The following is a 27,906-nucleotide window of genomic DNA, read 5'->3' as shown; positions in this document are numbered from 1 at the left end:
AGGAAGATTACATTTCAGTAGTTTTGTGGTTGAGAAACTAACAGTTTAAATAAACAATAATAAAAAAAGCCCGTTGGGACAATGTTTTCATCTGGAACTTCTTTTCAAAGTGCCCGATTTACAAAAGCAATATAACATTACATCCGACAGACCCTTCTGCGTGCAGGGATATATAAGGGATGTAGGGGGTCATTCCGACGGCCGGGGTTGGCGGGAGCACCGCCAACAGGCTGGCGGTGCCCCGCAGGGCATTCTGACCGCGGCGGTTTGGCCGCGGTCAGAACAGGAAAACCGGCGGTGTCCCGCCGGTTTTCCGATGCCCTGAGGAATCCCCCATGGGGGCCCCTGCAGTGCCCATGCCAATGGCATGGGCACTGCAGGGGCCCCCGTAAGCGGGCCCCACATAGAATTTCAGTGTCTGCATTGCAGACACTGAAATTCGCGACGGGTGCAACTGCACCCGTCGCACACTTCCCACTACGCCGGCTCCATTCGGAGCTGGCGTCCTCGTGGGAAGGGGTTTCCCGCTGGGCTGGCGGGCGGCCTTCTGGCGGTCGCCCGCCAGCCCAGCGGGAAACACAGAATGGCCGCCGCGGTCTTTTGACCGCGGTGCGGTCATTCGGCGGTTCCCGCCAGGCGGGCGGCTCCCGCCGCCCGCCGGGGTCTGAATGACCCCCATAGTGTCTTCTAAAACTTGCAGTACACAGTGCCAATAACTGAGATGCACCTTACAATAATTTTTCATTGTGTATGAACTATACAGCAGATCATATGGTAAAATATAAATAATGACGAATGGTTAATAGTGAAGCCTATGTATTTCTGAAATGTACACTAGAAGCAAGTGTATGGACAATGGTTATTGGTACACCTCTTAACTGATAATTACTGATACTATCATGTGATTCAGAGGGCATTTCGCAAAATATCTTCTTTCTTGCTCACTGGCTTACATTCGGAAGCCGCAGAAGTAGAGAAATCCAATCAGTAATAACAAATGTTCTACTGTTCTGTGTTTCCCCCATGTCTCCCAATAAAAACCGTACCCCAGTTGCGTGGTAGGACCTAACACCTACTACACCTAATATCCCAAAATGCGACCTGGAGACATTACATTTCACCGAGCAAAATCAACTTTTTTTTTTCAATGCCATAGCTGTGCATTTTTGGCCTAGCTCATTTGCAAATCAGGAAACCTGCAAAACCCACTTATTTCTGAAAACTAGATTCTCCACAGAGTCTGCAGTGGTGTGACTCTCACCAGTGTTTTGTACCCAGAACCCCATGCAAACCTCAAACTTTGCCTAAAACGGACATTTTCCTCACACTTCTGTTGGGGATAGTTCTGAGGTCTGCGGGGTTTCACAAATTTCCTACCACACAGCGTTCCCAAGTATCTCCTGATAAAAGTGGTAGTCCACTTGTGTGACTAGGCCTAGTGTCTGCAACAGAAATGGACTACACCAGGGTCCATAGGAGGCCCTTGCGAGGAGTCTAGTTTTCAGAACTGTCTAGGTTTGGTAGGTTTCCCTGGGTGATGGACAAGCCCGGACCAATTAATGTGCTAACCAGTGATGTCACTATCTCCACATTGCATTTAGGGATTTTGTGTTGTTGGTGTTAGGCATATAGTGGACACATCTCGATGTCTAGTTTTCAGAAAAGTCTGGCTTTGGTAGGTTTTCCCAAATGATGGCTGATCCAAGATCAAAAAGTGAAACCATTTAGCATGGCAAATGGGGCAATATTGTTATTTGGCTTGACTCTGCTGACCCATATGTAAAAATAACACCCAAAACAATTGAAATTTCCTCTCACTAATAGAATGGGATGGTTTAATGGGTGTGTGATGGTGGGTCCTGATGGCAAATTAGGCCAGACTCCACACCAGTACTATATGAAAGTCTGTTGTGCCCTATCCGAGGGTCGGGCATGGCCCTTCACATGGTGATCCGCCCACTCCTCTTTGTCTCCTTTAGTTTTAGTGTCTAGAGGGCTGTCTGCGCACTCCTTCCCAATTTATCTCAAACTCGCCTTGAGGTAGACTGGAGGCAAACTCCTGAATCTGTTATTTTTTTTTTTTTTGGTAGATTTAGCCCTGGTCTTTATGGGGGGGGGGAGGGAGGGGTGCAGAAGGATTGATGTTGTTTTTTTGTAGTGGCAGGAGGACAGGCCCTCCCCCTATTTAGAAAAAAAAATACTATCTCGAGGGATCACCAGCCGATCGTATTCTGCTGTGATCTTCTGGTGCTCTGAAGTGAAAGAGGGGTGTTTTTCTAAAAGCTGAGTTTTTCAGCTTCCAAATAACACCTCCCTTTCTCCACAATCCCATAGGAGTGCAGAGAACAGAACCTGCTTTCAGGAATGGATTTCCTGGGTGCTAGCCTGCCAAGGAGAATAGACTTGACCTTCACACCCATAGCACCCGGCTGGGACCGTTAAGGACATCTAGGTTTGTTGTTTATAGCATCCAACAGGTTATCAACTCTTTTAGTTGTTGGTAGTGGGATATAATGCTACATTACTTCTGCTTCACCATATTGAGTAACTTCTAATTACAATTTGTAATACCTAATCCTGCATTTTTAGAAATGTAGGAGAAGGAATGTCCAGTCCAGTCTCTCTTTTTTTTTTTTTTTTTGCCATGCACAAGCAAACGGGTAAATAGATTTCTTGTATACATATATCTGTCTTGGCACTCGTTCCCTGTACCATTTGTCTAAGTGATCTACAACCTGAACCACGAGTACTCTCGAGCCATATTATTCATATTAGTCCCCCACCCCCGTGATGTGCAAAAGGTAAAATAACCTAAACCACATTTAATCTCCTTTTATGCTGCTCAGCCATAGCACAGCTATAGCAGTTCTCGGCACACACTGAGTCATGCTTTGTGTCCTCTGGTCATGGTGTTTACGCCGATTGGTCATGCAGTTACATTTATCGTCCCAATGTACTCTTGGAACTGACCAAGCAATGCTGCAAAAAAAAAACCAAATCTGTCCCATCTTTCGTTTGGAACCAGTACATATTTTTTGTTTGGCCCTATTTTGGGATTTTCTTAATCCTCAATATGTGGACAAGATACATATTCTTCTTTTCACTTTTGCATTTCCTAGTTTATTCAAGTTTATTTAGTTCTCTCACGTTTGAGAGGCCGCTTGTGAGCACCAATAAATCATAACATGATCGCAAACCAATGAGATTCCTCCAAACAAAACCCAACTTATGTCGCTCTGCACACTTTCAATAAATAAACCTACACACATTCCCAAGGTACACTTAGTATAACTCCTCACAAGTGCGTTTGATATGATACAGCATCACTGCTATTATTTTGAAGTCTTCTAAATAAGGATAATAGCGTTCCACAGCTTCTTAAAGCTACATTTGCTTTTTCTTATTTTGTGTTATATCGCATCTCAGTCGTGATTAGATGTTTGTAGATGTATACACTATTTTTTAAAATAGGGGCTCCTGAAGTACTTTAAACATTAGTATCTTTTTCAGTGACAAGTATAGGCAAGAATGTGTGGTTTCTATCTGAAAACATGCACTGAAGATATTTACATGTGCAAATAGTATACTTTACAATTAAATGTGTACCTCAGTTGAGATTGCAAAAAATCCATTCCTAGGCTGAAGACAACAGGCAGAGATCCAGTATGAAGCAAGACCCTGAAGCTGCACCTGCCTGGTGTGCCTGCAGCTCCCCATTATTACATTGCACAAACAACTCCCAGCAGCTCTGCACCCCACTCTGCAGATTGGGTCACCCCTTCTTTGCTTCTCATTCATGTGTGAAGCTAAAGCAGATTCTGGGATTTGGACATACACTAGACTGTTCCACTGAATCCTGGGAGCTAGTAAAACAAAGCTTCTTGTGGGGCTGGGCACAACCATGTGTGTCTACAGACTTCATGCTTTCTGAAGTTGCAGCACTCCAGTACATACCACAAAGAAAATATAGGATGTCAACAGCTCCTTGAACAGACAGCCATGGTGATGGGATGTAAGGCTGGGGTAGATAAGGACCCCCCCTGAAAATACCACCGCACCACCTCCCATCAACATCCCTCTCCATGCCATCACTGAGACCCCTCACTTTGTTTACTTCCCACTGCCACAAGTATTAGGTCAGCCCAGTGAAGATAGTAGCCCACTGTTCTGTCTGATGAAGTATGTGGTACAAGGTGCCCCTCGTGAATTTCCCCCAACTATGAGATGCAAAGATATAGTAGGAGCCATTTGCCATGACCTATCATTAGGATTTTGAATATGACTTGAAGCATCAACAGTGCAACATTAGCTACCCAAGAAGAGAGAAAAAAGGGAACAAATAATGGGAAATCAGCAAAACTAGAGACCAAAGGCATGGTTTGTAGACATCCTTAATCTGCATTCAAGAAAAGTGAATTCGGGGTTGTGGTGGTTTGTAGTTGTTACATTCTTGAAAACTGGGTGCGACACAGAGCATTTTAGTGTTACTGAGGAAACCTACTTTAGGGATTTTCCATCCTCATTACATGGAGGCAATCTCACTGGCTCTAGACATTTGGTGGTAGTAACCTGGGAAGCTCAAAATTCCAGGTTACATAACTGTGAGGCTGTACTTCCTCTTTGCTTAAGAGGTTCTAAAGACTCCTTGAAATGAGGATATATTGGGTGCGGCTGTGTGTAACCTTCTGGTTGGCCAAAGGTAGCAGTTGGCCTAATAGGTCGCTCTCAATACAGATCAACACCAGACCTGGAAGTAGGATTGTTATGGTTTGAGGTCACCCCATGGTTTTTAGAAAGTGTGGCCTAAGTAATTTTGGATATTCGTATATCGGATAGTTAGATTGCATTCCCCACATGTCTGTACTAATATCACGATTTCTAAATTACTCAATGATGCACAGAATTAAGAGGGGACACTAATGCACAGTTCAACAACGTGGCACTAACATGCTTGAGCATGCGTGTTTTTGAATTGTTGTAAAAATTATATATCCCACCCTTTGGTGAATTGGTGGTAGATCTTCTTTTACTCTCATATTTCTGATGATTGATTCAGATCTAATTGACCGGAACTTATACAATTGCAGCCCTGACAAAGTCATTGGGGAAACCCTAGACGAAACACATGTTGGCTGCGAGGTTGGATGTGAGTTTGATATACATGGTGAGGATCAAATTGGATGACACGCGTGGAGGGCCGGAACAATCTACATGAGGATTCTTTTTAATCTTCATTAAACTGGATTTGGACTAACATTTCGTCACAGGACATTGAAATATCTGTTTAGTTTATCTGTATCTCATTTTGACTTTACTTTCCAGAAATATATGGTTGAGGTTTTGGTTCTAGAATACTGACTTTGTCATATTTTTTGAATTTCTGTTAAGTTGTGTGATTGTACGAGTGCCTCTTGTTGTTCATGTTTCTAAATTGTGCGTTCGGCACATAGTTAGGACTTAGGGGTGGAGTCTTTCAAGGGTGCACCTGTTGAGGATAGTATCTTTATCTAAATATTTACCCCATTGCCCCGAGCGCCAAGTGCTCTCATTGGAAGTACACCCGCACGGAGTTAGACAGACCTGGAAGTATGCAACATCACCTTTTTTGCTTCTTCTCCAGATTTTGAAAGGGAATCATTAGGTACTTCATTTTTAAATGCCTTTCTGGCAGTGGGCCCTTCATGGTCGATGTCTGTAGAGGTGGTCTGACTCCTCAGGATTCCATTCCTGTAGTATTCTCCCTGGCTGTCTGCCACGCAGGAAGTTGGGCTCCAAAGTGTATTGTCCAGTGCCTCAGGCCATTGGTTCTTAACCTGAACCGCCTACTCAGCGGGTCAGCAAACTGCTTAGAAAATTAAATGAGATTAATACAGTTTATATAAATAAAGAAACAAAATGTAAAATAGAAATTTTTTAAATGGTCTGTAAATGTGGAGAAATTATAAAGTGAAAACTAAAAATTTGGTATCTTCAGGTTGATTTGTTAGAGCAATACAAGTGCATCAAACAGCATATAGTATGGGCAATGGTTGGCCCCGAATTTTGAAAAGCTCCAACCTCACAAAAATTATTATTATTTTTTATATATTTATTTGTGAATTAAATACAATATTTAATTATGTATATTTGTATGATGGATGCTTGTTTCTGTATTGTTTTGTGGGTTAAATCAGCAAAATTGCTTAGACCGGGTTTCTTGTATTCCAAAAACGATTGTGTGGATCCCCTTAATACAGTAATGAGTAAGATGGGGTTCTCAAAAGTCAAAAGGTTAAGAACCAATTGTTTAGACCTGACACATCAGGAACAGTTCCTTCATGTCCAAGCACATGACTTTTAACTTGCTGCCATCCTCACTTGGATTAGTTTTTGGCTGCCATGTGTCTAAAGATGAAAGGCCTGGTGTTCACTTCAGACCTGCTGCGCCCAGCTCTTCATCCACTTCTGATTTCCCACATGCTACTCCTGATATCTGAGTTTTAATGTTCCCTAGCTCTAGGCCTTTCTCTCCTGCCAACTCAATCAAGCATGGATTTCCTCTCCCCCCCCCCCTCCCCCTCCCCCCCCCCCTCCCCCCCCCCCCCCAAGGACTTCTAACGCAAGAGGCAACACTTTGGGCATCAAACACCAACCAGGATACCAAGATCGGCACGATAACCATATGGGCACGCACTTAATCTAATGAAACTACTGTACTTACTAGTCAAAACGTTCTAGGCCTTGTCCTAAAGGCGGTGGTATTCGCACCTGTGAATGAGGGTCTCTGTGCTTTGGCAGCAGTATTGTCACCATTCAAGTTCATGTCTAGTCTTAAAGCCCCAATTCCTTAAGCAGGTCCTCTATGGAAGAAACCAGTTTTGCAGCAAGCTGTTTCAAATTCTTAGGAAAAAAATATCAGGCTTAAAGAGTGTATTTGCCTCCAAGCAGCTGGGATCGTTGTCTTTATTTATCCAGTTGTTTGAGCTTTATCTTTCAGGGTGCACATACAGCATTGTAATGCTATTAAAGTGATAGTTTTTCTCTGTCATCAGCACAGATGAGAAGAAGGATGCTTTTAAATTTCGACTTCAAAGTGCAGTTTCATGTTTGAGAGCCCGTGGCTACACTAATCAACATTGATTTTTAGGCCTGGCCTGAGAGCACAACTTTTTTGTGACGTTGTGTCATCAACAAAAAAATTAGCTTTTCAGAGTCCTGCTGAAAGAGGGGCTTAAGCTCCATCAACATGTTGGTTCCCTTGAGTGCAGGATTTGATTGGGCTGAATTTGTGTGATTCCACTAAAAATTCTGTTTGTTCTGCAATTTTTGACTTGTGATAATGTTCACAGTTGTGGCTATAGGCCTGTTCTGCTTATTATGAAATGTTATAATTATGGTGTTAGGCCATATATATTTATTGTGAAAAGCATATGGTCAAGTCATTAGGCATTTAAGTGTGTATTAATATTAATCTGTAGTAAAGCATACAGATAGGTATTTTGTTACATGGACTGTCATAGATTACCATAGTAGGCAATGGTTTGGTGTTGATCACTCGGTGTGGTGTCAAAACAAGGATGTAAAAGGTTTGCTCTTTGAGAATCCTTGTTGGGCCATTTTAAGAGATAATATTTTGCTTAACCAATTGTATTTTAGAATATACTTTTCTCACTTTATGACTGTATTTGATGGTTGATTTGTGGAAAGGCTTACTCTCAAAACTGTAGGCTTGAGTTAGTTGTAGTGACAAGCTATATGCCTGATTGGTGTGCTGGGAAATGTTATGTCCGATGCCATAGGTCTTAACTTCTTACTTTGAAACATTATGATAAAGGTCTAGCTCATTAATTGTGAAAAGCATATGTTAAAGCCAGCAGGCTTTAAGAGTTGGTTGTTCTCACACGGTTTTACAGGCCATTGACTATGTCTTACACAAAATCTTGCAGATTACTTTAGTAGGCAAGGGTTTTGCCAGTGGCCACCCACTCAGACAAACCCTGGGAGTGGGGGGTGTAGTGATTTGTGTTGGGTCATATTGAGACATTTTGTATGTTTTGCAGGCTGTATTTTTCTAAATATTAAAGGCAATGTTAAAGGGTAAAGGCTTCCTCTGTTCATTGGAAAAGGTCATTCCAGATTTCATTCTGAAACATGATGACAAAGTCAGTATGTCTGATCTACTTATTGTGACAAGCATATGTTAAACACAAAAGGCTTTTAAGGATGAATTGTTACACCTGAAGCAGTATTTTGTTCTTTAGAATTTCACAGAATACCACAGTAGGCAAGGGTTTTACATAACAAGGGGCACTTCGCGCTGCAGTTATCATGGAACTGCTGTTATTGAGATGCATCGCTGTTGTCCCCAACCTTTATCCCGAGAAGGAAGTTAGCAGTGCAAGAGAAATGTGCAGGCTGCACATTTAGTCCGGTGCATTTGTTAATGCACTTAGGCCGGCTTCCTGACACCTAATGCCAAGCTATGGGGGTAGATCATTCCAACAGGTCTTGTAGAAGGGTAGTCCTGCAATGCTCTCTTTAGTGTATAGGGACAGATGGGAGGAATATTAGGAATAATTAAAATGGTTGAATTGTTTGTGTTTTTCACCATTCTAACAATGCTTACTATAATGATGTGTCTCATCTGCTTAATAATTGCAGCTCAAGTTCCATTTACAAGGAGACATTCTTTTCAATAAATAGTTGAAAATTAATTTTTGTATCTTTTCTTTGTGACACATTGGGCATGCAAAAGTAACAAACAGAAGAGCTAGATCTGTTTACACAAATTCCTTCATGTTAGAAATGGGGTCTCTGCTTGGCAATCAGTTTGCACTCTCTCCAAGCAGGGACCCTCACTCTAGTCAGGGCATTGAAGATACGCACCTAGATAACCACTGCTCATCCCCTTGGTAGCTTGGCACAAGCAGTCAGGCTTATCTCAAAGTCAATGTGTAAAGTATTTGTAGCAACCCAGAGTAATACAGTGAAAACACTATAAAATGGACACACCAGTTTAGAAAAATAGGTAATATTTATCTAAATCAAACAAGACCAAAATGACAAAAATCCAACATACGCAAGTCAAGATATATTTAAAAAAAATAAAAAAGTCTTACTCCATAGAAAACAATGGAAAGGTTGTTGTTACACAAAGTACCTGGTTTGCGTGAAAAGTAAAGCCACATGGGTGAGCGTGAGTCTGAAAAGTCAGTAATGCGTCGATCCTTACTCGCAAGTGAGGCCGTGCGTTGTTTCTTATCTCCTGCAAGAGAGAGATGTGTCGATTTCCAGACGGGGCACCTCGGATCCTGCACAGGTTCATGATGATTTTGACGCCCAGCGTGTAAAATCTGGCTGCACAGTGATGAAAAGACCGTGCTGCGAGGGATTGCGTCGTTTTTACTGCCGCATTGCAGGTAGTGCGTCGAAATTTTCTTCACACGGCTTTCTATGCTTTTTTTGACCAGCTTCACCTTTCAAGGGCCCAAGGACTGGATAGGGCACAACTTGGCAGGGCAGGAGTCTCAGCAGAAAGTACAAGTGCTGGTAGAGGAAGTCTTTGACACTGAGAATTCAAAACAGGAGGCAAGCTCAGTCAATGGAGATTCTTCACAAGCAGGGATATACCACAAAGTCCAGTATTTATCCTCTTTAAGTCAGAAGCAGCAAATGCAGGCCAACCCAGCAAAGAACAGTCATAGGCAAAAGGACAGTACTCTCCCAGCTCCTCAGCTCTTCTCCTTGGCAGAGGTTCCTCTTGGTTCCAGAAGTAATGTTATGTTATATGGATTTATAAAGCGCATGGCTACCCGAGGGCCTCCCAGCGCTGAATGCAGGTCTTCAAAATACAGTCTGAGATTTATGCTCTAAATAGCCAAGTTTTAAGCAGTCGCCGAAAGGAAAGCTCATGGCTGGTCAGCCGAAGGTTGATGGGAAGGAATTCCATAATTTACTTCCCAAGTAAGCCATAGAGGTACCACCCCATCTAGCTTTTTTTTACAACTGGAAGTCTAGCTAACACAGCCGATGAGGATCTAAGCTGTCTGGGAGGCATATAGAAGGAGGCCAATGACCTTAACAGAGTAGGGCCTCTATTTTATACGGGTCTGTGAATATAACACAGAGGAAATGGTCTTTTTGACCAACATATGTATAGGTATGTCCAGGAGAAGTCGGGCAGCAGCATTCAGAACCACCTGGAGTTTTCTGCTTAAACACTTTGGCGAGCCGAGGTATAAGGCATTGCCGTAGTCCAGCGGGGAGATAATAAGGGACTGAATAATTAGTCTTTTAGCCACGAATGGCAGGATTCTGAGGACTATCTTCAGAAGCCTGAGCAGACTGAAACAGCTTGCAGAAATCTTTTTTACATGGTGGTCCATCGTAAGTCGCGGGTCCAGCCAGACTCCTAGACTCTTAATATTCTCTTTAGGAGGGGGCAGATTCCTTATGGGATCAAAAGTAGGAGAATGCAGCCCTAGAGGAGAACAATGCCCTAGTATCATTATTTTGGTTTCTTCTTCTTTTAACTTCAGTTTGCATTTTGACATCATCTGGTCACTGCCTGTATGCATGGTGTAAGATCTGAGCCTTCAGCGCTGCAATTAGTGGAGAAGGAAAATACTAGCTGAGTGTCATCTGCATACAATACTATTGAGAGACCGTAGGGCCTCACGATATCTGCCAATGGAGACATATATATATATTTTCAACAACGTGGGGCTTTGGAAGGAACCCTGAGGTACCCCACAGCTGAACGATATACGATTAGATAAAAAAAGACTGATCTACTACCTGGAAGGTCCTTCCCTCCATAAAGGAGGAGAGCCATCCCAAGACCCTGCCTGTAATTCTAAGCTCCACCATTCTCGAGAATTATGTGCCATGATCAACTGTGTCAGAGGCGGCGCCAAGATCCATAAGGATGGCAGCTATTGCACCACCTTGATCGAGGCGCTTTCTGGCCTCCTGTGATTGCTAACTGTGATTGCTCAGTGCAATGTAGAGGCCTGAAACCCATTTTGGTGGGGTAGAGAAGCTTATTCTCTTCAAGGAAGTCTGAAAGCTGGGTGTTCACATGTTTTTCTATTTTTGACACTGCTGGCAGCAAGGAGATAGGTCTATAATTGTTCTGGAGGGCTATGTCAAGATGGGCTTAACTATGGTTTGTTTCCAAAGTCCTAAGACCAAACTCTCAGTAAGGGAGGAGTTCAAAAGATAAATGAGCGCCGGGGCTATAATAGAGGACCCCAGAGCGAGTACATAGAGAGGGGCTGGATCAAGGGGGGGGGGCCTGATTTCAGTGTGGCTAATGAATTGGAGACCAGTTCTTCTGTAAGGGGGGGAAAGTGTGAAAGAGAATTATGTGATATGCACTGAACTGTAGGATTAAAGAGATGGTTTAAGCTTCCAGGTAGAGCCGAGTATATATTTGCTATCTTTTGCTGGAAGAAAAGCACTAGATTGTTACTATGCTCTTGGGAGGCATCCAGGAGCTCACTATGGGTATTAGGCTGTGACACCTCTTTGAGTATTTGAAAGATCTCCTTAGGGGAATTGGAGGCCTGTTCAATTCTTGACATATAATAGGTGGCCTGAGCTGACTTAATTTCCAAGTGGAAGTGCTAATTGCTTTTCTATATTCCACCTTTAGCTGGGCATCATACAATTTTCTCAATCTCCTCTCAAGATGCTTACATTCTTTCTTTAGTGAATGGAGGTGAGGAGTGAACCAAGGAGTGCATTTGTTACTGCAGCACCTCACTTTAGTCGAGTATGGGAGTACTATATCCAGGGTTTTAGTAATCCAACCATTAAATGTCTCTGTGAAACTGGTGGGGTGGTCGGCGATAGATGGTTTCAGCTTTTCGAGGGTGTTAGTCCACTCGCTTGCCTTAAGTTTGTGTCACAGACGGTACGGTTGTGTTGTGGTGGGACAAGGTATGTGAGTGATGGGGATTGTGAGGTTAAGTGTTATTAGAAAATAATCGGACCAGACCAGAGGGAAAGGGGTCCTGGAGGTTAGACCAGCAGTGTTGCTAAAGACCATGTCAATGGTGTGGCCTTTAGCATGAGTGGGACCATTAATCAATCAATCAATCAATGTATTTGTAGAGCGCACTACCCACCCTTAAGGGTCTCAAGGCGCTAAGGGGAGGGGGTGCTGCTACTGCTCGAATAGCCAGGTTTTGAGGCGTTTCCTGAAGGTCAGCAGGCATTCGGTCTGTCGTAGGGGCAAAGGAAGGGTGTTCCAGGTCTTGGCAGCGATGTGGGAGAAGGATCTGCCTCCGGTGGACGTTCTTCGGATGCGGGGGACGGTGGCGAGAGCGAGGTTGGTTGAGCAGAGTTCACGAGACGGGGTGTAGAAATTGAGTCTGTTGAGGTAGGCTGGACTGGTGTTGTGGAGCGCCTTTCTCTCAGATGGGGAGTGATATGGCTGTGGCAGGGGGCATCGAGGATCAGGCGCGCAGAGGCGTTGCAGTCGTTTGAGGAGTTTGGCCGGGGCTCCTGCGTAGAGGTAGTCAGGTTTGCTGCTAACGAGGGCCTGGGTGTCTGTTCTTTTTGTATCTGTGGGGATCCATCTGTAGATCTTGCGGAGGATGTTGAAGCAGGATGAGGAGACGGTGCTGACTTGCTTGGTCATGGAGAGTGTTGAGTCGAGGATGACGCCCAGGATGCGTGCGAGGTCGGTGGGTGTTGGGGCTGATCCCAGAGCGGGCGGCCACCAGGAGTTGTCCCAGGCTGAGGGGTTGGAGCCGAGGATGAGGACCTCCGTTTTATCTGAGTTCAACTTCAGTTTGCTGTTCCTCATCCATTCGGCAACGGCCTTCATTCCTTCGTGGAGGTTGGATTTGGCGGTGTGGGGGTCCTTGGTGAGGGAGAGGATCAGTTGGGTGTCATCGGCGTAGTAGATGATGTTGAAGTTGTGTAGCTGGGCGATGTGGGCGAGCGGGGCATGTAGACGTTGAATAGTGTAGGGCTGAGACATGATCCTTGGGGGACGCAGCAGATGATCTTGGGGGCTTCGGATCGGAAAGGGGGAGGCAGACGGTCTGGGTTCTGCTGGAGAGGAAGGAGGTGGTCCACTCCAGTGCTTTGTCCCGGATCCCTGCGTTGTGGAGGCCTGTGCGTAGGGTGCGGTGGCAGACGGTGTCGAAGGCGGCAGAGAGGCCCAGGAGGATGAGGGCTGCGGTTTCGCCGTTGTCGAGCATGTCCCTGATGTCGTCGGTGGCGGAGATGAGGGCAGTTTCGGTACTGTGATTGCTGCGAACCCTGACTGGGAGGGGTCCAGGATATTGTTTTCTTCGAGGTAGTTGGTCAGTTGTCTGTTGAAGAGCTTCTTGATGACCTTCGCCGAGAATGGGAGCAGGGAGATTGGGTGGAAATTCTTGAGGTCTCTCGGGACCGCCATGTGTTTCTTGAGTAGGGGATTGATCTCAGCGTAGCTCGCGGTCTCGAAGGAGATGTTGATGACTTTGCGGAGGTGGGGTGCGATGGTGGCGCTTGCTTTGTTAAAGATATGGTGCGGACATGGGTCTGACGGAAATCCAGAGTGGATAGTGCTCATGGTTTTGATTGTGTCGTCTTTGTTCAAGTTGGCCCAGACGAGCAGGGGGTCGTAGTTGAGGGTGGGAGGAGAGTCTGAGGAGTCAGTGGTTGTGCGGGGTGGTCTGGCTGTTGAAGCTGTCGTGGATGTCTGTGATCTTGTGGTGGAAGAAGGTGGCGAGGGAGTTCCACAGGTCTTGTGATGGTGGGATGTTGTTTGTGCTGGAGCTGGAGTTGTAGTGTTCCTTCACGATGTTGAAGAGATCCTTGATGTTGTGTGCATTGTTGTTAAGGCGGTCTTTGAAGGAGGTTCTCTTGGCAGACCTGATGAGGTGATGGTGTTTGCGGATGGCGTTCTTGAAGGCAGCATGGTTGTCCGGTGTCTGGTCGAGGAGCCACTTTCTGTCCAGTTTCCAGCAGGTTTGCTTGGAGGCTCGAAGGTCCGAGGTGAACCAGCTGGCTCTCTTGTTGGCGCCTCTGTTGGAGGGTTTATTGAGCCGCGCGATAGTGTTGGCGCTGTCGTTGATCCAGTGCCAGAGGTTCCAGGCTGCAAGGTTGGGATTGGTGGGTTCGGTGGGTGGTTTTCAGGCGAGGCTGGTGTTTGACCTTGCCCCGGTCGAGGTGCGACTAGATGACCAGATTGGTGCTTTTTGTTTCTATGCGCTAGAAAGCAATAATTCTTTAAAAATTAATATCTCAGGTTCCCCCTTATCTGATTTTATTTGTTTTGGTGTCATTTTAAAGCTAAAAATATAATATTTTTATAAATTGATTTTGGATTTTTAAACTGTTTCCTGTGTTTTATTTAATTACTGTTTTGTGATATTTGAATGCTTTACGCTTTGTCTCCTAAGTTAAGCCTTGTCGCTCGTTGCCAAGCTACCAAGGGTTGAGCTAGGTTTAATTTACTGAGACCTAACTGGACCTAAGTGGAGGTTAGTGGCCTATTGCTAAATGTAAGTACTTACCTGCCCTTAACAATAATCCATTTTCCAACATCGTGTAATCAGGATAGATGGATATTTTGCAGTTCTCATATATTGCCTTGTCGGATTCACGGGCGGCCTGCAATACAAGTCTCGGTCCTTATAATTCAAAAGACGGGCAATAACAGCCCTTGGTGGTGCGCCAGGCCAGGGAGGTGCATCAAGGGCCCTGTGAGCACGTTCCACTAAGAATACCTTGGAAAGCCCAGTCGGCTGCAGCACATCTCTTATCCAGTTCTCCACAATAGCTGCTGCTGCGGACCCCTCCGCACGCTCCGGGAAACCCAGCAGTCTGACATTATTCTGCCGGGACCTACCCTCTGCATCCTCCAGCCTCGCCTCCAGCCGTCCGACCGTGGAACTGGCCTGCACCATTTGTTTCTGCAGGAGCCACACCTCCGTTTGCAGCTCCACAATAGAGCCCTCGGCCACCTTATCAGACACCTTCCTAAGGTCCGCCCGGAGCAGGTTAACCTCCGCTGCCACGGTTTTCTATCTTAGCCTCCAGAGCCACCCTAGAGCCCTGGATGGCTGCAAGAAGTTCCGCACACAAAGGTTCCTCAGGATTGGCCGATACTCTCATATCGTCTCCGATCTGGCCGGACTTTTTGGCAAGGGCACCGGGGTAGTATACTGCTCCATGGTGTAACCCTGTGATGCGTCTGTCCGCCTATGCCGCCCCATCTCACCGCGTACCCAGACCAGGGTTGTGAACCAGTCCCAGATGTAGCAGGGAGACGGCAATAGTGTCCGGAAAGCAAGTTACCGTAAAAACAGGATCCGCTGCTCCTCCCTCCACCGGGCACCACTGTAAACCACTATTTCAGTTCAGAGCAGTGGACGTAGATACTCCCAGTAAGAGAGGACCCCTCTCAATGCATTCAGAGGTAAGAGCCAAATGAGTCAGAAAAGGAGAAAATCCAGGTCCAGGGACCACTGTGCGCGCCGACCAACAGCCCCAGCCCGTCAGGCTCCAACGCGGCTCTCCAGAGCCCAGACGGTCCCTCCAGTGCCTTGACAGGATGCCGTTGCCAGGCCTAGGAGACCTCCACCAGAAGCTGGGGGCTGCGCGACAGCAGACCCACCAAGTTCAGCAGTGCGGCCCAGTAGCTGGCTCACGTGCAGCCCAGGGGAGGCCTTCAGACATGACCTCCAAGCACGTCAGGCCCCGGTGCGGCTCCCCAGAGCCCTGCTGTTCCTGTTGGCGCCCTCTTCAGATGCTGTTGCAAACTCATTGGCCCCAGAGACCTTCTGTGCAGGACAGGGGCTGCGCGGCCAGCAGGCCAGCCGAATTGGCAGCGCAGCCCCGGTGCCCGCTCGCTGCCCTCCTACAAGCCCAGCAGCCGCCTCCCGTGCGGATCAGGAGAGGCCCACGAACATGTCCTCGACGCCCACCTCCGCAGGCTCCAAAAAGGGGGACCATGCCTCGCCGGACCCTTCAGCACACTGTCCCGCAGCTGGAGGGGAGGCCCCATATGCCTCAGGCACCCCAGGATCGCTGCAGGATTCTGCCGGGAAGTGGGAGCTCACTAGGAGCAAAAAGGTTTTATGCCTTGCAGAAAGGGACAATCATTCCGGAAAACTATGAGAATTTTGCAAATTGTGATGTTAAGAGGTATAGGCAATGTAAACTGTTTCTTTATTAATTCATGGCAAACTTTTTTGACTGACTGGAGAAATCTGCAAGAAGATGCTCCTGATAATGAAGAAATAAAATAGATGAAATTGGGTTACAAAAATAATTATCAGGATTTCTATATAAATAAATATTTAAAGTATGCTCTACCTGATTTGATATTACAGCCCACGTGTAAATGTTTACATAATGAAGGTCATACATGGAGAAATAGCCTAATCAAGCTGTTCAAAAAGTACCAGGGAAAATACAGGATTTCGACATTTGCTGAGGATGTCAGTGACACGGTCTAGTTTGTGATGTAAATAATCAAGGACAAAAGTTTGTTACCATTGTGAATCACACTAGAAATTGGAGGGCCCATTTGCGAGATTGCAAGCAGACTTTGAGATGCCACTTTGCAGTGGCCTTAAGTATAGCTTGATAGTAGTCCGTTTGTTCTCTAAATGGGTTGAGGCATTTCCCACTAAGAGAGTAGATAGGTTTACAGTAGCCAAATTGTTGTTGAGGGAGTCGACACTACGATTTAGCTTCCCAACTTCTGTTAAGACTATCCGTGGCACTCACTTTAAGAACGAAGTGCTACAGAAATGAATTACAGCTTTTGAGATCAAACAAAGATTCCATTGCAGTTACCAACCACAATCCACTGGTGTGGTGGAAAGACTGAATTCACTGAGACCTCAAGAACAAACTTGCAACAGTCTGTGCCTCAACAGGTCTGAAATGGCCTGATGCACTTCCCCTTATGTTGTTGAAGATGAGAAGTACTCCAAACAGGAAGACAGGATTACCACCCCTTGAAATCGTCATGGGTAGAGCAACGAGGCTTGCACATGTACCATTGGCTACATTAGTTTCAACAACTGATAAGACTGTTCTGGATTATTGCCAAAATCTGGCTGATGTGGTAAAATCCGTCTTTCGCCAGATGGGTGCCGTCACAGAAGACTACAGGGATAAGCCCTGCCACAGTCTGAATGCAGGGCACTTGATTTTCATTCGTAAACATGTGTGCAAGAGGTCTTTAGAAGAACAGTGGAGTGACCAATAACAATTTATCCTGACTACCAATAGTGCAGTCAAATGTGCAAGAGTGCCTCAATAGATCCATTCTGCTCACTCACACAAAGAGTTAAATCAGTAGAAGAGGAGACAACTGATGAACAAGATGCATAGACTGCTTAACAAAGTGACAGTTTAAGTGACTGTCCAGGCCAAGTTTGCAACGTGTATCCATAGGGGGGAGCGGTCTTCTTCAACTGGTAAAGATCAAGTCAAAAATCCAGTTGAAAATTCAAGAGAAATCTAAAGCGACAGTTTTTTAAGTGAGTGAGAGTTAAGTTAAGAGCTTGAAACTCCAGCTGTCCAGTTATGAAGGAATCAGAGTGAAGGGCTGTTGCCAAGCAAAAGAGTAAAGCGTGGGTGGCAAGAAGAAGAAGTAAAATAGTAAAATAGGTTTGACAAGTCGCTACTGAAAGTCAGAATTGGAAAAAAGTACTTTGGAAGACGAAAATTCACTGTGGAAAGAGCAGACAAAAGAAAGCCTGAATAGAATACCAGATTAAGTGAGAGCCAAAGTTCTGATAGAAACCGGAGTCTGTTACTGAACAAGTAAGGGTTAGAGAAATTCCTAGGAAGAGAACTTGCAAGCAAAACACTGAGTCAAAGTCAGAGACAAGAAAGCAGTCAGCCTGGGAGATAAATGAGAGTGAAACATCAACTGGTAGAAGAACAGCCAGAAGGACAGCTTCTAATCGGAAATATATCTAGATACAGTGTTGGAAAAAGATACTGTTGAAGAATGATATTTTCAGTGGAATAAGTACCACAATATTTTTGAGAGAGAATCCATTTTAGAGACTGATTCAGAAGAAGAATCACCTTCAGGGTGAAAAAGAGATATTGAAATGCTGACTTTAGATGAAAATCACAACATTGATGGGAACGTTGCTCAAAGACTGAAAGAAGAATGCACAGACTATTAAATGTTTGATGAACTTGGATTTGATTTTGAATTTTTCTTTTCTTTTTACAAGAATGGAGAAGTCACTATTAAGTTTAATTATAAACTGAAGAAGAAATTAATTTTTGTTTTTAGTTTCCAACAGGAAGTTGGGATACAGCACTTGCAGTAAAATCTTAGGGAAGGCGTTATCATCTTTAATTTTAGATTAACCTGTTAGTGTGCTTACTTACTCCTGTGAGAAATGTTTTAAAAGCATATAGCTAGGGATGCTGCAATTAGAATTAACCATAAGGAATTAGCACAAGAGATACAAGTACACAAAAAGCTTTAGGTTAGTGGCTTTAGAGATAATGCATACACAAGAAAGATAAAAGTGTATATTGAAATTATTAAAGTTGACTAATGTTTTGTGTACTTGTCTTCCTAAATTGTTTAGGGAGGGTCAACCTACGAGCTTCTGGAGCTTTGTTACTCAGTCTCCTGCAGTGTAGCTATTTTCAATTATGAGGAGCTTCCTTGTCCATGTCTAACTGATTTTAATGTGACATTGAAGCATCTATTAATTTGTGAAAAGGATGACTATATAAGATATGGTAAATATATAAAGGAGATTATACAAATCAAAGCTGAACCTCCTATGGATACTGTTCATTCATGTTTATTGAGGAAGGAAGGGCATGATTGTATCATGGAATATAATGAGAAATGTTTGAAAATGGTGAGAACTGTGGAAGAACAGGAGTATGCTTTGGAAGAGATCGAGTAAGAAGAAGAGTTTAGGTTTTTATGTTTACATCCAAGATTGAGGATGGTATGGGAAAGGTAAAATGTGTATGGTAAGGTGTAGTCGTACGGAAGGAGGTAGGATAGAATTTGTTGGTGAAAGTACATGCGACAAAGCCTCTAAAGTTAGGGGGCATTTCTAAAAGGGAGAGCACCTGTCATTAAAGGAATTTATTATGTTTGTGGGAAGACTGCTTATTTCAATTTGACAAAGGATTGTTTTTTTTTTTGCTATTTAGCTTCAGTTGTCCTGGAATCTACCATGTGTAATAATTGAAAGAGGAACACAATCTGAGAAAAATGAAGAGATGTTTCGGAAAAGTAGTTTTGGAAATACTGGTGGCTATTATTCCTCCTATGGGAATAGCAATGGATGATGTAAAGATTGTCTATAGTTGTTGATAGTCTTGCCATGGATACAGCACAGTCTTTTAACCTTATGAATGTAGAGATGTTAGCAATTAGAGCAATGGTGATTCAAACCCTGGGGGCCGGGGGTTACTGTGATGACTCTTGTTTAGGCTGTATTGAGAGAAGTTGTGTGTTATTCTGCAAGCTGTATTGTTCTACATATTTGTAATTTGATAACTGTATGCATGATGGTTTAGAAAAAGGAGGTGTTGCTAAAATATAAGGGCAATGTTAAAGGGTAAAGGCTTCATTGGACAAAGTAATTCCAAATTTCATAGGTTTAATCCGTCTATTAAGAAACATCATGACAAAGTCTGACCTACTTATTCTGCAAAGCACATGTTAAACATAATAGATTTTAAGGACAGATTGTTTCACCCATGAGCAGATAATCTGTTCTATGGAATTCCACACAATACCGTAATAGGTAAGGGTTTTGGTGTTGGTGATCCACATAAACAAACTGTAGGCATAAAAGATATCCCTATTAGACTCTCTTAGGTGAGATGGTATTTGCTTTGCCTACTGTAATTTTGTATGCATTTTACTTTTCTGACTATGCCCCGTGGTTGCCTTGTGGCCTACTGCACTGTGCTTATGCTCAGTACAATAGGCCTGAGGTAGTTATGGTAACAAGCCAAATATAAAGGATATAGGCATGGTTATTTATGATAAGTTACAATAACAACAGCAGGCCTAACATATCACGTTTCCACTGATACTGATTACGCATCCTCCCCCTAACACCATACTCGTGCCCGCCCGGACACGCGCTGAGAGAGCCACGAGGGAAGATTGCAATCCACAGATTCCCCGCTCTGCCCTTCAAGCCCCAGGGGGTTTACCCAGGCTTACGAACCTAGGCTTCTGTTTTCTTTTTGGCTCCCAGATTCTATACCTTGGACCTTGATCCCTTTGAAGTTTTCTAACAAATTTCCCAAGGCTTTCTAACTGAGCTACCGCTTGCTTTCCTGTGATGCTGTGCTGGCTACTGGCACTACTACTACTACTACTACTACTACTACTACTACTGCTGTGCCTGACTATTGCCACTGTACCTGGCCCGCTTGTGGTGACGGGCGGGCACATGTGTACGGCAGGGCAGTTAGGGCGGTGGATGGCAGCTGCAGGTGCTGTGTTGTGCTACAAACTGAATACCATCTGGCTGTGGTGTAGCACCTTGGACCCACTATGAGTACCTCTAGCTGTGGGGGGGAGGGGCACTACTATAAGGTCCTCCACAGATCAGTGTGGTTACTGGCAGCTTATTGGCAGCATACATTCTGACTTGCAGCCCTAGGGTCCCACCATCCAAGCAAACCAGCTAGCGTGGCAAGTAAGTGAGTTGACTTGAAGTGGACTGCCAGCTTAGAGGTTAGAAACGTCTATAAGGACATACAGCCCTGGCTATTGTCTGTCCTGCCTGTCTTTTCCGCGACCTCTGTTCAAGTGGGTGGAGGTGGTGGCTTTAGCAAAATCGGGGGTGGGGGGGGGAGTGGGCAACTGCTGTTGCTGTTAAAACTTCGGGGCTACATTACTATAGTGCTTGACGTACTTTGCTGCCTTCTTCATCGTTGCTTTTATCTTTTTCCTTTTTTGCCTGTACTCTGTTCTTGAAGATTCTACTTCTTCCCCTTCATTTGTGGCCTACATGGGTAAATGGATGTGTGCTGGTGGCTCCCACACTGCCACTCCTTCCCCAAAAACTACATGGTTATACTACTTGTTACGGAGGGCAATAGAGCTGGTGTCCACTGATATTGAATGGCATCTGAAGCAATAGTTGTCATTGACACCCCCTTCTGTGGTGGAGTCTGGTGGGGCAGACAGGATCATTCACCCTCCATCTAGTGCATTGCATGGTGCCCACCTCTCTGAGGCTGTTTTGTGCAGAACTTCAACAAGCAAAACAAAAATGTGGAGAGCCATCCGGAACAACCAGTGCATAACTGGTGCTCGCGTTGAATCTGTTTCTACTACTCCGGAGCCTCTACAGCCACCTTATGTAACTGCTAAGAGGGGGTTTTGATTTTTATCTAAGTTGAGCGGCTCATTTGGTGTTGGAGATAGTTGATAAAGTCAAAGCCACCTTAAGCTTGAAACTTACACCTATTTTGGTGCGCCTTGCAACCATTGAGCAAGTTTGTGACGATATTCTGAAAACCCCAGGTTCAATTCCAACAGGGCATGGAGAGGAGAGGGAAGCCCCAATCAACCATGCTCTTTCCCACATGAAAACTCGCTCTAACCGTGATAATGGTAGTTCCCCTCTTTTCCTTTAACTGTTCATTCTCCAACTCCCAGAGTAATACCACCGTCAAATAGTCAGCTAGTCAGCTAGTTCAACCCGCAGCCACAAGCCTCCGATCATCAACTTGCCACCTGCAGCTTGTCCCTATGTGGCAATTCTGTCAGGAGTGCCCAGATTGCAAGGTCAGAGTGAGATGCATGAGGAACTGGCCAATACATGTCTAAACTGGCTTGTAAGAAACAAATACTTTCTGGTGTCATTGGCACATAATATTTTCCTAACACGTAGAGCTGGGTGGATTGTGCAGGGCCGGGTAGACCATCCAGGGTATCGCATTATTATTAACTTTAAAGACTCCAATTTGGTTCAAAGGTAATTATTTGAATAAGTGCATAGACAGTCAGGGGAGTCGAAGAATGCCCTTCTACCTCTGGGATATTTCTACAAACCCAGCTTCTAAGATATGACCAGCCTAGGCCAATACTGTTCCATTAGGATTTATAATATACCAGTTTCAAATTGCTTTGATGTTCTGGATAGAGTCGATTGACTCACTGACGGTGTGGGTCTCCAGAGCAATAGCCTTTCAGAAGGGGCAACTGATGGCTGCCATATGGTTGGGTCTCCTCAACACAGGGAAGGGAGTAGGGCTAACATCTCCTCCCAGGTAGGCAAAACTAGGGCCATATCAACCTACTTTTTTGCTCATTGCCAGTGTTTCAACTGTTTCTCCCATAACACCTAATCTAGATCCCTCACCTCAATCCCACAAGACTGTTGCATGCTGTCATTTGGGTTCTGTGGCTAGCGGAAAATCCATCATACTTGAAGCATTTCCAACAGCTCAGGTATTCCCACTTCTGGAACTGTGAGCCCTCATAGTGGGCCTGTGGGTCTCCGGCTTATGAGCTGAAATATAGCAGGCATGAAATCCAAGTAGACGGATGTGGATTGGTGCTGATTTCTGGAGGGATTTCAAATCTGTATTTTCCAAGAAACTTGGGCAGTTGATAAACTTTATAAGCAAGGCTATTCCACAAACAGTATTGATGCCCTCCCCTCTAAAGCAGGTAGACCGTCGGGTGGTTTGCTCGTATGGATTAAAACATCCTTAAATTGCTCGATTAAGGTCATCAATATTGATTCTTCTGACCGCCTTGCAATTAAACTGTTCCTGAAGCAGGGCACTCCCTACCTCTTGGTGAATATGTACAATACTTCATCTTCTTTTAACAAGTTGCTGCAAACTATTACAATACTTAACACTGTACTAGCAGATTATGGGTGAGGTATTTAAAGGTTATTGTGGATGATTTTAACTGCTGCTTTGAGCCCTACCAACCCCTGCTAGATTTGTTTTTCTTAGAGTATGAATGCTGGGGAGTTTCCACCTATTCTACAACCAAAAAGTGTCCCAAGATGAGTGCAACTGTCATCCAGATTTCCGATATTACAGCCACCCATGAACCCAGAACTTGTAATGTTCCTATTCCAGTAACATTGATGACACATTATTTGACCTTACTATCTGGCATGAGGTTGTAGACATGGAGATTATCGATCGGTTGGAGAGCAACCACTTTCCTCTTGTCCTTAATTAAAAGGGATTAATATCAAGAGTAAAGCTTGTTTGGGGACTATCCCTTAACACTGTGGCCCTGAGCCACAATAGTCGCAAAGTAAAGTTGGTGTATATTGCAAGCAAAGAGGCATCATTGAACGAGATGTATGGTGCTATCTGTAGTACACTATCTAATTGTATAGAGCAGGCTTGCAACCCCCCCTTCAGATATTGGCCACGCACAAATCATTATTTGGGAAATTTAAGCCTTTCTTTGCAAGGATGGTCCTTCATTGTGGCCCCTACATCACACAAATGGTTTGCTAACAAATGCAGAGTGACTAAAACCGCTCTGATGGAAGCCTGAAAAGCAATATGAAACCAGATATTTTACATGCTAGACTGAACTATGAAAAGCAATTAAATCCACCAAGTCCCAGTGGGCAGTTAAGGTTTGGGAGGAGCTGTTGGATGCTGGCAAAGGCTATAAGCATTATTAGTTCACCTGGAAAAGTTATGTCCGATTCCTTAGCTGTGACCTGTTTATAATGAAAAGTTATGACAAGGCAAGAAGGCCTTATTTGTTGTGAAAAGAGTTTGTTTATGGCGGTTCATTTACAGGTGGATTGTTATTATGCAGTGCTAAAATCTATAGGCAGGTCTTTTGAGACATGGAATGTTGCACATTGCTGTAGTAGGCAATGGCTTAGGTGCTGGTTACACTCTGAAACAAACTGTGGGTACAGAAGACTTTTACTGTAAGAATCCTTGTTAGATCCTCTTAGGAGAGTATTTTGCGTTGCCAAGTGTAACTTTGTGTACTGTGTAATATTATGACTGTATGCCTAATGGTTGCCTTGTAGGAAATTTTATACTCAGAGGAGTCCTTCCTCAGTTGATTATGGTTATAAGTCATTTCTAACCACTACAGGCCTGATTGATTCAATGGGAAAAATATTTCTCTTGCCATAGGTCTGATCTGTTTCTATGGAAATGTATGAGGAACAATTTCGGCCTGAACTATTGACTGGGGAGAAAAACATATGTTAAAATCAGTAGGCCTTTAAAGATGGATTGTTATTTCTCCGTATTAAAGCCTAGAGATATGCATTTCTTTTTTACAAGAAATGTCACAGATTACCGTTGAAGGGAAAACACTTTATAGACCAATTCTTTCTAGACTGTCTTCTTAGCTGTCAGGCAGGGTCTAGTAAAAAAAAGTAATTAAAAAGTAAATAATGTGTGTGTGTCTGTGTGTGTGTGTGTGTGTGTGTGTGTGTGTGTGTGTATATGTGTGTGTTTATATATATATATAAAGGCATGTGGGTCACCTCTATTCTGTCATTCATCTCTCCAAGTGCCATTTATACTCTGCTTCCATCCATGACAGCAAACTGCATGGAGTAATAGTTCCGTCCGCATCAGTCATTGGCCCTCTTACCCTGTAAATGATGGCATTTTCTGATCATTTGTGTACATCCACCTGAAAATGTGTGCTTTGTTGTTAGGAGTCGTTAACGAGACTGTAGTTTTATTGTATATTCCTTAATTTACCTTGGCTGTAAACTATATATTGTCCCATCTCTCACAACTTCTACACTACAGAGATAATTTGATTCTGTTTCCATATTTTCGTTTTTCAGGGACACCTACACAAACTCTCCATTTCTATGGCTCTTGATGGGCTTACTTTGTAATGAAAGCCCCCATTATTATTTTAGGGGACATTTGGCTAATGGGCCATACGCACCTATTTCTGTGGCCCACAAGGGTGACAAGAGAGACTTTTGGAGGTTGGGAAAAATTCATATCCACAAAATTCAAAGCCACATAGCATACATATACACCTGCACTAGAGTGGTCCAGAACTACTAAACGTAAATGACAACATGACAGTTATCAGTATTTGACCATCTCCAGTGTCAGCGTAGTGGCCTTATGCAATTGTCAAGTGAGTCCACCCTAATAGAAGATGTTATTGTGAAAGGGCTTGTCGGCAGGATCACATGTGAGATCTAAATTTTAGAGCAATCATGAATCCACTGGCTGATGAATGAATTTTCTCACATTTCAGTTACCGAAGGTGCCACTTTTCTAGAAATGTATAAACACCACATTTGTAGAATGCATATATGATACAGGTGCAGAATTTGCACCTGCAGTTCAGTCCTCCTCCCATTTACATCTGCTTCCATCTTTACATGTACTGCTCCTGCAGACTTTAGCACCACTCGTGCACCACCACACTGTGGTACTCACTCTACAAGTCTACAAATTGGTAATTAAACTCAGTACTTCTGCATTGCACTTTCACACACCCACACATGTAGCAGGCGGCACCAGGACAGGATGACACTTTCACCTACAGGTGGTAACGATACACTAACCTAACGCAACACTTGCCTAGTGGCTCCTGCACCAACTTGCCAAGGCACTACTGCTGCATCAACAGACGCCTGCAACCTTGAGTCTTAGGCACATAGGACCAGAAGAGAGAGAAACTGGCTTACATGAATAGATGGTGAAAGTCAAGACACCCAGGCCCTGCACCACATCGAACAGACTCTAGACCCTATGAAAACTATCCAGTTAGAAACGCTGCCTCCAATTACCCTACAGGGACCCCTACAAGGCCACAGCAATGACTGTGTTCTTAACAAATACAAAATTCTATACCATAACAAATCCCACCTGTCTCCAAATGGATCTGTACTACAAAGCCAGTGCAAAACAATTCTTGGTACATGGCACAGTCATGAGTCTCATCATGTCCACTGATACCTTTTCATGGACCATTTCTCCACTTCATCAGCCTTAGTAGTGTGAACGACTGAGTTGGCTTTATGAAAAGTCTGACTCATGCCCTGCTGGTATCACAATCGTAAGCAGCAAGTGCTTAACTGGTCGAGCTATCTTGCCTCACATTTTCTTAAATTTCTTCCTAAATGGCCCTCAAGTTAGTCGTACTAGCCTGTCTTTCTGTGTCCCTCTGAGAAACAAGTTTGTTTTTCTCTCACGACTCCCAGCGGTATCACAGTCAGTTAATTTTAGTAATAATTCCAAGCCTGCCCCAATCGAGGACAGAGCTCGACAACATTGTGTACACCACATTTAAAACTGGGTCACCTCTATCATTGCTTTCTAAACTTCTGTTCCAGATAATCCCATCAAACCCTTTTCTTCACTGCCCCAGATGCTAGGACATCATGAGAAACCTGAAACAACAATAGAAGTACCAGCTGCATACTCCAAACTTTGAAATTGCATGTAGTTTCATGAGTATCTGTGCAATTCTTACCCAGAAGGGCCTTTAGCTTTATAGCAAAATTAACTGTCTCACTGGATATCCTGTTTCTGATGGATACAACTACCTATGGATTCCTCACCTAATGAATACTCCCATGGCACCAGCATTCGACGGAAATCTTCTTCCTAGTCTCTGCACGTCGACGAGGACGTCACTCTAGCCCACGCGACGCCGTCTGACGTCATACAGGCAATAAGAGGTCCTCGACGACGTGCAGACGTCAGTTCCCTTTTTTCCGTGCATTCGAAACGGTTATCTTCGAGGGAGCTACTGTTACTTTAGTGGTTACAGTGTGTTTTCTGCTGCGTAGTTCTTCTCTGCGGTAACAATGTCTCAGAGAAAGTCTGGTTTCAAGCCCTGTCGAGAGTGTGGGGGCAAGATGTCCGTTACGGATCCTCACTCCGACTGTCTCTGGTGCTTGAGCTCCGATCACGACGTTGTGACTTGCGATTCATGTCAGCACATGAATCCGAAGGCCCTCAAGGAACGTGAGGCTAAATAATTCTTGGCGAAGTCGAAGAGAAAGGAAAAACATCACAAGAAGTCTTCCTCGCCAAGGTCTCATCGGCGTCATTGAGACTCCCGGCGCCGTAGAGATTCACGGCGTCATTCAAGCAAGGAGACTCGTTCGAGGTCGCCTTCGGCTCGACGTCGGAGGACTTGGGAGGTCAGTCCCACGGTCACGCCGCATCCATCGACGCCGTTGCCCTCTCCGGCGTCACCTACTTCACCTGGACAAGCGTCTGTGGTTGAGGTGATGCAGCCTCTTGGGATGTCTCCGGCGTCGGGGGTCACCTTCGATCCAGGCACCCCAGGAACCCCAGTATCCGGCTTTTCCAGCCCCTGGAGCCGATAGTACCGCATTTCTGAATGCAATGTATACCATCTTTCAGCAGATGGCTCCAGGAGGTGCTCCGGCTGGTCCGTCGGGGCCTTTGGCCTTTTCATTGGGTGATCCTGCGCCTCTTCGGCCGGCACCCTTTATGCCCTTTCTCCCTTTTGGGAATGTGGGCTCAGCGCCGGTGTCGGTGCCGGTGGCCGCTCCGGTGGCTTCAGAGGGATTGGCTCCGGATGTTTCCATCCCGTCGACGTCGGGATTTCGTCCTGTGACTCCGGTGGGTCCATCAGCTCCAAGATCCCTTTGCCCTGCTCCTTCATCGGCGCCGAAGCTGTCTGCGGCGCCGGATGCGGCGTCGGATGCTTCTGGAGATCGGCGCCGATCTTCGACTTCGGCAGAGGCCATGTCGACTCCGCGCATTGAGCAGAGACTACATTCAAGGAGGCGTGCTCTCCGTCTGTTGGAAGAGCAGGAGTACCAGCGAGTCCTGGAGGAAGGAGAGGTTGAGGACTCGGGTGATGGACTGCATGGTCTGGATACGGCCAGTGGGCTGGATACTTCCCCTGAGTGGGACCTTTCATCTCCAGGGGAGTATACGGAGGAGGCTGCTTCCTTTCACGCGGTGGTGAGGAAGGCG

At 44.8% G+C, this 27,906-nt stretch overlaps 1 protein-coding gene across 1 annotated transcript in view; it reads left to right on the top strand.

Moving 5' to 3' along the window:
• Window positions 1-27,906, top strand: part of KIF18A (kinesin family member 18A) — a 221,245-nt gene that overhangs the window by 25,665 nt on the left and 167,674 nt on the right. The gene's annotated exons all lie outside the window — the stretch shown is intronic.

Source organism: Pleurodeles waltl, chromosome 3_1 (genome assembly GCF_031143425.1).
Source record: "Pleurodeles waltl isolate 20211129_DDA chromosome 3_1, aPleWal1.hap1.20221129, whole genome shotgun sequence".
NCBI classification, from domain to species: domain Eukaryota; kingdom Metazoa; phylum Chordata; class Amphibia; order Caudata; family Salamandridae; genus Pleurodeles; species Pleurodeles waltl.
This window is presented reverse-complemented; position numbering and strand designations above follow the sequence as displayed.